Source organism: Schistocerca serialis, chromosome 4 (genome assembly GCF_023864345.2).
Source record: "Schistocerca serialis cubense isolate TAMUIC-IGC-003099 chromosome 4, iqSchSeri2.2, whole genome shotgun sequence".
Taxonomy (NCBI): Eukaryota; Metazoa; Arthropoda; class Insecta; order Orthoptera; family Acrididae; genus Schistocerca; species Schistocerca serialis.
Window position 1 is genome coordinate 890725291 of NC_064641.1, and position 11666 is coordinate 890736956.

General features: G+C 43.7%; 1 non-coding gene across 1 annotated transcript; it reads left to right on the forward strand.

The window, feature by feature from the left end:
- The first annotated feature begins 10220 nt into the window (after window positions 1-10220).
- On the forward strand, window positions 10221-10295 carry Trnas-cga (transfer RNA serine (anticodon CGA)). Its single transcript has one exon. It is a non-coding gene; the product is annotated as a tRNA-Ser (tRNA).
- The last annotated feature ends 1371 nt before the right edge of the window (window positions 10296-11666 follow it).

The window sequence follows — 11666 nt, forward strand, 5'->3', positions numbered from 1 at the left end:
TCGCTGCACCTCATTAGGTCTGTTGAGACTTCTCAGTACATCGTGTTGTAAGGGATTAATAGTTTTCTCTGGTTGCCCTCACAGAGGACTGTTGTGTACTCGTTTCTCAGAGCATAAGCTGACGAAAATATTTACTGTTATTAGATTTTATATTATATTATTATATTCATTAGGTTTTGTGTAATTGTTATTCACATAAAAGATTTTAAACGGTTAAACTAACATTCCACTGGGAACTGTCGTCCATCATTATGATCATTGTCAGATGATATCCCCATGGGCACAAATAAGCTCTTGCAGTCACTGCAACAAGGAACATTGCCTCTGAATATCATCTTTAGGAATTTCTTCCCATGCCTGAAGCACATACTGTACCAATTTATGAAGATTGCTGTGTGGAGGCTGGTAAGAAGGAATAAGTCTTCCAGTTGTTTTCCAAACACGCTTTATGGATGAAAAATCAGGATACCAGGAAGGCAAGACAGGGGCCCATACATTATTCAAGGCGTTTGTAGTGAGAACTGCAGCGTTATGTCTTGCATTATTCTGAGAGAAATTGCCATTTGGTACCAGTTGTTCGTTTTTTTTTCTTCAAACAAAAACAAACAACTATGCCAAAAATGTGTATGACAACAGGGTTTACCATTCTTACCACATGCTAGCGAGCATTCACAGTCCCTTCAACAACTACCACTTTCGACCTATTGTGATACCCAATAGATCCCCACACGGTAATTACTGTAGGTCTAAATAATCTCTGCTTCCTGTGACTTTTCACCAGATGATCTACTAGTGAGTTGGCGTTTAGCTGACATCTACCAACAGATGCGGGACTCATTGATGAACATCACATAGTGCCAGTCTTATCCCAACTAACTCTAGCTCTACACCACACTAGTGTGGTGTAATGCCAGCGGTAAGCGACGCATGACAGCTCGAGACGTTCAACCCAGCCTCCAGTAATCTGCTCTCGACGCTGACACACTGTCCAGATTTCAGAGCCAGTCCAACAACCCTACGACCTTCTCATGATCACCATTCTTTCTGCAGACATAGCACGATAGCCAACTGCTTGTTGCGATGTTGCTGTACGATGCTCTCAAGACTCTCTTGCCAATGATTCGATCTTCCGAAAGATGGCGATAAGCTACACGTTAACGTAGTTTTGGCATGCTTCGTTGCAATCGTCACCTTCATTTTTCCATTAACTTCAGACACATTCAGCTGCCTTAATGAACTCACAGACATCTCCATCTGTAGAAATGGCCTTTGTATATACTGGAAATATTAAAAGTAAGTTCGCATAATTATGAGTAGCATTCGATCAGCGTGTTCATGCTGAAACACTTTCCATATACGTCTGTGTTTTAGGATTCAATCTCGTTGTAAATAGACTGTAGAATGCACGGTTCGCACAGAAGCGATACGACATTATATGGCACTTTGCAGTGAATAACTTTTCTGCTGCCAATCTCGATTTTCTGTTATTCGTATATTAAACATCATTCACAGTCGCGCGCTTTAAAAAAAAAAGTTATAGTGGACGGAATCAGCTTATCGATGCGACACTCGCGTTTCCACTGAGGCGATGCGATATCGATGCGATACGCGATGAGAGCTGCATTACGCCAAACAACAAGACAGCAGGAATTACGTTTCCGGCTCAGCTGCAATCATGAGCTCTTCTGAAGAGGACATTATTGTGGTTAATAAGTATTTAAAAGAAAAGGAAGTACCGGGTGCATCCGTACAATACTATTCATTTCAAAGAGAAATTGGCTGCGGTGTCTCATGATCTCTCTTAACATGAACATAAATTCCACCGATTCTACTGAAAGAGTCCAGACAGTCTAAACTTAATGGAGCAACTGGTATCGGCTACTCTGACAAAGCAGGACACAAATTTTTAACTTCCTATTCCTTCAACTGAGAAGCTACTCATTAAAATGAGGTAAGTTGATGCAGTGCCTGTGATACTTTACCCAGTGAAATTCATATGTACCGAGGATAATTAGTTAAAAATGATGGTATAGATTCCACGGCATATTCTTACCTTTTCTTTCATTACCGTCGCTATCTTCCTCATCTCTCGAATATGATTACGTACCGTAATCTCACAGACAGGGACGTTTCTCTTCAAGCTGGACGAGAGCTATCATTTTCGAACAGGGCTCTTGTGTTAACGACATAGTTGACTATAAACAGCACAGAAAGAATTTCTCAGGCCAAGAAGTTTTTGCACCTTGAAAGCGCACGTGCGATTGAATGCTTCGGCTTGTATTGGCGGCAATACGAGACAGCTTGACATAGCGCGGCACTTCGTTTCGGACAAACGCCAAAACGTATCACATGTTTACTCGAGACTGGAAAGGGGTACAGCTTTCTTTCCAGTGTTCGGAGCTATTTGTATAAGTTAGCTACATTTCTTACGAAGCAATACACACTGACGAGCCAAAAGTTTATGACCATTTGCTTAACAGCGTGTCAGTCCATCTTTGGAGTGCAACACAGCACCAGTTCTAAGTACTTCCGATTCTCCAGTTTCTTAGTAGCTTTGTGGAAGCATGTGGCATAAGATGTCTACACACAAGCCATGTAATTCCTGCAAATAGCGGGCCGCTGATTTGTGTACATGATGATAGCGCCCGATAGCGACCCAGAAGGGTACCATCGGATTCACATCAGGCGAATTTGGTGGCCAATACGTCAACGCCATTTCACTATAATGCTTTTCAAACCACTGTAGCACGACAACGGCTTCGAGCCACGGACAATTATACTGCTGCAAGATGACTTTGCCGTCATGGAAGACATCAAGCATGAAGGGATGCGGGTGGTCCGCATTTGAAATGATGCCTTCGATTACTACCACGGGTCCCATGCAAGCGCAGGAGAATGTTTTCCGCAGGATAACACTGCTCCCATCAGCCTGCGTCCATGGCGGGGTACATGTCTGGAGTCGCCGTTCGCTTCGATGAAGGCGTTTGTGGAGACGACCATCGACGTGGTACAGCAAGAGCCAACACGTTTCCATTGGTCGACGGTCGAATACCGATGGTTCCTCGGCCACTGCAATCTTAACAGACGATGTCGCTGGGTCAGCATGTGAACACGTTGGAGTCGTCTGCTGCAGAGTTCTACGTTCAACATTGTACGCTGAACGGTTTGCTGTGAAACACATGCGCGTGCACCAGCATTGTGCTCTTTCGGCAGAGATGCCACAGACCATCATCTATCCTTCTTTCCAGAGCAGAGAGGCCTCCGAGCCCCGCGTTCTGTGAAAAGTCGTGGACGTCCAACCATTTAGCGCCTAGTAGTAGTTTCACTGTCCTTCTGGCCCTTTCTGTAGATGCTCACGACAGTAGCACGTGAACATTCGACCAGCTTCACCGTTTTCGAGATACTCCTTCATAGGCTCTGCGTAATAATAATCTGGGCTTTATCAGTGTCGCGTATCTCTGTGGATTTTCCCCCTTTGCAGCCCATATCTTCGCTAGGATGGTTCCCCATCCGTCTCTGGTCCGCTTACATACTTTTGCTACCGCGTCACGTGCCACCAGGCGGCATCCAACGTCGCGATGAGCAGTGGTCACAATGTTTTGGCTGTTCAGTGTATGCTACAGAATTCAGCAAACGTAAACTGACCAGTGATTCTTCACTGCAGACTTTCCAGTTCGTAGTTGATCTGTAATGTGTAGCTTTAAGATGGGGACTTTTTTTTTTTCATTACTGTTTCCTCACAATCGAATGAGAATCGTTGTGTAGCAGAGAACATTCATAAATCCAAAAGCAGCAGTCTTTATTTTTTTACCAGAAAAGTAAAGGCTTTACTGAGAAACTAACTACAGACACGAATGTAGCTTTGCTTCGTGTACATAAAATAATTTTTAGGCAAATCAGATGACATGAAATTTCACTGCCTCCACGTATCGTACGGTACCACTTGCGTGGAGTGACCAGCAGTCCCTGTTGCGCCTGACGATGCGACAGAGACATATGTCGGCATTGTATCGGTTTCGTTCCAGTGTGAACCAGTAAATCCACGACATTTCTAAGCGCGATGCGGGATGCTTCTGCGTCCCGTAGCGTGTCCTTTCACACATCGTACCACATATCATATTGCCTCCACGTGAACCGTACCTGAAGAATGGCTTGGTGAATGGTACGCGCCTGACGAGTTAATACGGACGCTTCTGTGAATAATGAAAAGCAAATTCCCCGCGATGTTTAGTAATGAAAATAAGCACCTCCTGCAGTGACATACAACTTTTTAGAATGTAAATTGAATGTGGAGTGTGTAATCTCCGCCCTCCTTCCTTCTTCCAGCTATTTTCCACATTAAACAATTCCCAGTCCAAGTAATTAATAAGCATAGTCTTTATGAAGATTTTGAGAGGAAAAAAGATTACAATAAACTTTCAGGTTTACTTAGCTTGTCGTGTTGAGATGGCTCCAGTTCTTCTTGTCTGAGGGTCTGCTTCTTGAAGCTGAAAATCTAACATCAGGTCCTCACGGTTGGTTTAAACTAAGCAAATTGGAAGGTTGTCGTCGCAGAATGTTTCATTTCTACGTAAATATGGTTCCTGACATTTTAGTATGTCATACGGTCTTTTGATTTTTCACATTAACAAAGCCGAAATTACATTGTTCGCACCTATTGCACAAAAATACGTCCGATCACATCAGAGACAAGCTTACGACGCTCACAATCTGCGGAAATAACAATATTTCATAGTGTTTACAATTTTTCTTAACAAATGAATTCCCACTAGTTTACGTTACCTTATGAATTTCAGTTATTGTTTCGTAAATGAATTCAGAAATAAACATAGTAGACAGTACAGGATTGCGTAATTAATAACAGAAATTTGAAGTGTGCAAGTATTTCTAATTTCAAGAGTTTCTAAAAACAAATAATATTTACTGTACATTCAGAACTAGTACTTATCGGTTATAGCATTGAAACTAAGATATCTTGCAAAGTAATTTCTTTTCATAAATTTTAACTTGAAATATAACATATTGTGTATAAAATTAAATGAATGTTTTCAACGAAAGCAACTGAGGTATCTGACTTCTCCAAAATTCTAAAAATAATACTTGTATCGACAACTACTGTTGAGGAAAAGTAATGCCAGAGGAGGATATCCCGTTACAAGTGGGGAGAAAGGACAGAAAAGCAATTATTGATGTAAGCTGCATCGGGACACGGCGACCAGTGAAATTGTGTACCGGATCCGGATCGAACCTGGGACCTGCTTCTTACTAGACAGGTGCGCCATCCGGGATACAGTCTGGTAGGGGTTCCTGCACTTAACTTAGGAGCCACTTAGCAACTAATAAATACACGAAACCCTCCGTTGCGAAATTTACCTTTATTGTAATTTTAATTAATGTGGAAGCCATAAAAACATGGAGGCAAAATGTACGCATCTATAAGATACTTAAAAAAGGAATAAAATCACTCAAATTAGTTTCAACAAGAGGAGAATACAACGTCCCAATTCGGACCTCGCTAACACTTACATTTTACTGACATTAAATATAACAAGATAAATAATCATACATGTGACGAGAACAAATGAATAACACTATCAATCTCTACAGATGAGAATACGACTATATCCATGAAGGTTCGCACCCTGGCAAAGGAGATACTTAACTTCAACATATAAGGTGATTACAGTAAGCCCTAATTCCACTCGACAAACGTAGTGACGATATAAGCAAGATAAATGTACTGAAGGAGGATAGCCGGATGTGCCGTAGGAAAAAGGGCCACTGTCAACCCCGTCAGGACGCGACCCCCGTGGACATGTCAGTTTCAGCTACCTGCAACATACATAGACTCATTTGTAGCTTCTTAAAAACAATTAACATGAAAAGGCACAACGCGTAACTCACTAAATAAAATATAAATGACTACCGTATTTACTCGAATCTAAGCCGCACTTTTTTTCCGGTTTTTGTAATCCAAAAAACCGCCTGCGGCTTAGAATCGAGTGCAAAGCAAGCGGGAGTTCTGAAAAATGTTGGTGGGTGCCACCACAACTAACTTCTGCCGTCGAATATATGTAGCGCCACACAGGCATGCTTTGTAGGCACAAAGATAAATACTGGCACCAAAATCTCTGAGTCAGTAAATAAATTTAAAAAAAAGTGGAAAACGAGCCTTTTTCCTCCGCCCAGAGTTTCGACCACTGCGTTTTGGTACATTATCCAACGAAGTAAATACAAATTCTGTATTGTTGATCTTCGAATGTAGCAGCATTTCAATGCACTACGAAAATCCGACTGGCAAGACTGTTTGGGATGTTTGTCAATATGGCCAACTCTACGTTCTGAATTTTTTCCTACCTGTGAGAAGAGATGGTTGCTAATAGGAGCTTTTATGAATTGTGAATCACATGTAGTATTCTCTTCGCCATAAGATTAATACGAATATAAACATTTTGCCATGTATTGTTTCGTGTTTGCTACTATCTCATTTAAATCCTGTCTGCCTAATAAACTACGAAACTAGAGTGAGACAACAGCAAACGCGGAAGAATATACATATCATGTCATGTTTATATTCGTATTATTCTTATGCCTGATAGTGATACAGTCAGAAATGAAGCACGGCAACTGACTAGATTTTTAAATCTAAGATGACTCTAATTTCTGTGCAGAATGTAATGAACTAAAGAGGCGCCTGCAAAGATTTTCAAATGGAGAAAAATTTTCGCTAAAATTTCGTTCAGAACATCATCTATCATACGCAGTCTATTATTTGGTTCTTGTTGATCATTATCAAAGAAAGAAGTAGTGTAAGTAACAACAAATGTTTCGCTGATGAGACGACTCCTCTCTATTTTTAATTTGTAAGCGGCGGTAGCGAGCACAAAAGCAAGCCACGCCGCGAGCGGCGACAGGCCGTAAACACGCACTATCAGAATGCGACAAACAATGCATGACACAGTACAGTAATGCATTTTCAGCTTAGAGTGACGTAAACACCTATAACAAAGAGAACGACACTTATCAGATCAAAGAAAAATAAGCAATCAATTCAAACCACACGAAGCACGTGAAAAAGGAAGGATATCCGTATAAATACGGACGGAGCGCGTGACGCGTAGCAATGGCTACCTGGTAAACCGTAACTGCTAAGCTTACGACTCGAACCAAACTACTGCAGCTGTATCGTCATTCATTCGACCTAAATTGTGTCTCATATTACAACTAGGCGAACTCTGTTTCGATTTGGAGGTGCGACCTAAAACTTTTCTCTCCCCTTGAATTTCGAGTCTCAAATTTCAGGTGCGGCTTAGATTCGGGAAAAATTTTTTCCTTGATTTCGAGTCTCATTTTTCAGGTGCGGCTTAGATTCGAGTGCGGCTTAGATTCGAGTAAATACGGTACTTCACAGAACTAGCTCCTCTTTAGACAAAGCAAACGGCAGAACATTAATAACACGTAAAATACTTCTAACCTATAACGAACTAAGGTACCACGTAATAGAATATCGTTTTGAGCTCATAGAATACGCAGTCTGACTTGCCTGTTTATAGGTCTTACAACTCAACAGCGTTAGCTTAAGCAAACCCACGAATACAAAACTCGACATATGACAGGAACAATGATTGAAGCCACTGACAATGCTAGGCTGCCACACAGAGGAGACAAAAGTAATTTACAGCGGCACACAACCGACCTTACATCTCCAATTTAGTATAATCAGAATAAACAGTTTTGTGTATAATAATTACTTACAGTACCATGATAACCTCCGAGTAACACTTATTACCCAAGGTAGGTGCTAGTATGGGAAGGCACCTTTAGTAATACAGACTTCGAGTGTATTCACTTATTGGAAGGGTTTCAACTTTACATCCCTTTCCGCATAGCTCTCTGTTTACACACTTCTACAACTTCTGCAACTAAAGAAGGGCATATAAATTCACAAATAACTGACACAGACTTAAGCAGAATAAAACAGTACCTTGGTATGGCTCAAATGGCTTCATTTGCTTTACACGTGGGATATCTTCACCATTCGGTAATTCCGAAACACATTCAACAACGCGTGAGAGCAAGACGTCGCCGTGGTATCAGCTATTTACTTCACATAATTTCCTGCACAGACAGAAGGCAGACGGAGCGTTTTCACATGCAACAGCGGCGAGCATCACACATTTCCTCCGTCACGCCATAGACACATCTCAGATTAATTGGCCAGTAACAAGAACCTATACATGCCCTCGCAGCAGGAGAGCCCCAAAACACAACAGTGCACCAACGCGATACCAAACCCGAAGTCCCATCAAGTCACTGCCGGGATCTCTAGCTGATCCTGCCCATAGCGTACAGGCGTCGAACCACAGGCCTCACGGTAAACGTCAACAAGCCACCTCCGACGCTGCGAATATCCACTCCGCTGTCTCTTTTCTCTCTCCGTTAACCACCCGACCACCGGCCTGAATCACGGAAGGCAAAGATGGTGACCCTATAATCGATGGCAGCGATGCCATTCTAAGTGCGAGAACACTGGCGCCAGCCGCGCCACGGCTCACAGTCTTATCAGTGTTATCGCATCTGCGCACACTGTCTCAGCACGCCTCACGGCCGACTCACATTCCCACCGAATGCCACCCACTCGCAGTTCCTGTCCGTTTCCTACGTGTTCGCTAGTCGGGGATTCCCTTAGGAGGTCGGACGTATTTGTGCATCCGCACTGAAGAATATGGATGCATTCCCCATGTAGGCAAATCAATTACATGAGTACGTGGTGTCTGTCCTTTAGGACATCTCCGAAAGGACAGACACCACGAGTTCATATAAACAACTTTTTAGTGTCAGCCGAGATCATTTTGTACCAATGTCTACCAGACTGAAGTGATATCAGGTGTTCCCCAGGGAAGCGTCCTGGGACCTCTGCAGTTCCTGATCTATATAAATGACCTGGGTGACAATCTGAGCAGTTCTCTTAGGCTGTTCGTAGATGATACTGTAATTTACCGTCTAGTAAGGTCATCCGAAGACCAGTATGAGTTGCAAAGCGATTCAGAAAATATTGCTGTATGGTGTGGCAGGTGGTAGTTGACGCTAAATAACGAAAAGTGTGAGGTGATCCACATGAGTTCCAAAAGAAATCCGTTGGAATTCGATTACTCGATAAATAGTACAATTCTCAAGGCTGCCAATTCAACTAAGTACCTGGGTGTTAAAATTACGAACAACTTCATTTGGAAAGACCTCATAGATAATATTGTGGGGAAGGCGAGCCAAAGGTTGCGTTTCATTGGCAGGACACTTAGAAGATGCAACAAGTCCACTAAGGAGACAGCTTACACTACACTCGTTTGTCCTCTGTTAGAATATAGCTGCACGGTGTGGGATCCTTACCAGGTGGGATTGACGGAGGACATCGAAAGGGTGCAAAAAAAGGGCAGCTCGTTTTGTATTATCACGTAACAGGGGAGAGAGTGTGGCAGATATGATACGCGAGTTGGGATGGAAGTCATTAAAGCAAAGACGTTTTTCGTCGCGGCGAGATCTATTTACGAAATTTCAGTCACCAACTTTCTCTTCCGAATGCGAAAATATTTTGTTGAGCCCAACCTACATAGGTAGGAATGATCATCAAAATAAAATAAGAGAAATCAGAGCTCGAACAGAAAGGTTTAGGTGTTTGTTTTTCCCGCGCGCTGTTCGGGAGTGGTATGGCAGAGAGATAGCATGATTGTGTCTAGTATGAAACTTTCACTCTACAGCGGAGTGTGCGCTGATATGAAACTTCCTGGCAGATTAAAACTGTGTGCCGGACCGAGACTCGAACTCGGGACCTTTGCGTTTCGCGGGGAAGTGCTCTACCAACTGAGCTACCCAAGCACAACTCACGCACCGTCCTCACAGCTTTACTTCTGCCAGTACCTCGTCTCCTACCTTCTCAGTTGATAGAGCACTTGCCCGCGAATGGCAAAGGTCCCGAGTTCGAGTCTCGGTCCGGCACACAGTTTTAATATGCCAGAAAGCTTCATATCAGCGCACACTCCGCTGTAGAGTGCAAGTTTCATTCTAGAAACATTCCCCAGGCTGTGGCTAAGCCATGTCTCCGCAATATCCTTTCTTTCAGGAGTGCTAGTTCTGCAAGGTTCGCAGGAGAGCTTCTGTTAAGTTTGGAAGGTAGGAGACGAGGTACTGGCAGAAGTAAAACTGTGAGGACGGGGCGTGAGTCGTGCTTGGGTAGCTCAGTTGGTAGAGCAGTTGCCCGCGAAAGGCAAAGGTCCCGAGTTCGAGTCTCGGTCCGGCACACAGTTTTAATCTGCCAGGAAGTTTCAATATGATTGTGGTTCGATGAACCCTCTGCCAAGCACTTAAATGTGAATTGCAGAGTAGTCATGTAGATGTAGATGTAGACGCTTCGGCACCTCCGAGGACGTGTGGGAGAAGCGCCGTACCAGGTCTGAGGACAGCCCATCGCGGACACACCTGAGCACACAGCGTACTCCTGGGCAAACAACACGTGCGGCCGCCGCTTGCGGGACGTAACTGGGGTCAGCGGCGCGACCCAGCCGCCACGGGCTTGTAATCCTCGCTCGTTTTATTGGCCATTGTGCGGGCCTTTACGATCTCCTGTCGGGTGCCACTCACGCGTGCTGCGTGCCAGGCGTCAATCTTTCGGCCGTAGAGTTGTCTCGCGACATCACGTGACAACGACGTGTGCTTTACCGGCGAAGTAATTTACTGTTTTCTTGCCGGGTTTACTGCTTGGCCCTGAAATGGCAGGTATACGCACGGTCCAGTCGCATTAAATTGACTGCCGCCTACGTTCGACGTCCACATGCAACAACCACTCAAAGACGGCAAGTGGTAGCAGAAGCAATGCAGGGGATATGGAACTGTGTCAAGGGGGTGGGGGACGTGGAAAACAGTGCTGTCGTCGTCGTTATGCGGAAATGGAGTGATTTATGTGACATAGAAATAGGCTCGAAAGCCAAGGGTGGAAGCATTTTCGAAACGACACAGTATGCAAACTGCGCACGTGCCGCCGTGGTTATAGTACTGTATACAGAGCATGGTAAAATGGCGCTATCGAGAACCAGCGCCCAGGCAGCTCTGGTGCAACATGGGCCGCAGATGATACTGATGAATGATGGCTGCGGAGATGTTGTACGGCCTAGAGAGCCTGTATAGGGAGAGAGTGGCCAACCGGACGATACGGCGGCCATTTTTATGCCAAACTGCGGGCGGGTCTTTTGAATGGCCAGTAGTGGAGTAGTGGAGCACACAAAATTGTTAAGGCTTTCGTGGCCACTTGTTGATAAACGTCGGCCGAAGAACCCGAGACAGAAGCAAATACGCAGTTTTTCAGTGGAGTACACACTCACCGAATCAAAAGCACAAGACAGTATGGCGAAATCATTCGTTAAATGCGTTTGTTTATAAGAATAATGTGTTATAATAATTTTCACACAGCCAATTTACAGGTCTGTTTTCAAATTTAACTATGTATATTGCAAGTTGTTTTATATGTAGTAAAAAGCAAAAACGACTTACTTCGCATAGATAAGAGTACTTGGTTGGTTTCCATAAGGCTCGTGTTTGATGTATGTCAGCCCTGTTGACTGCGACTGCCCACTGCTTTCGTCTTTCTTCATTGCGTGGAAATGCTAACATGCGAA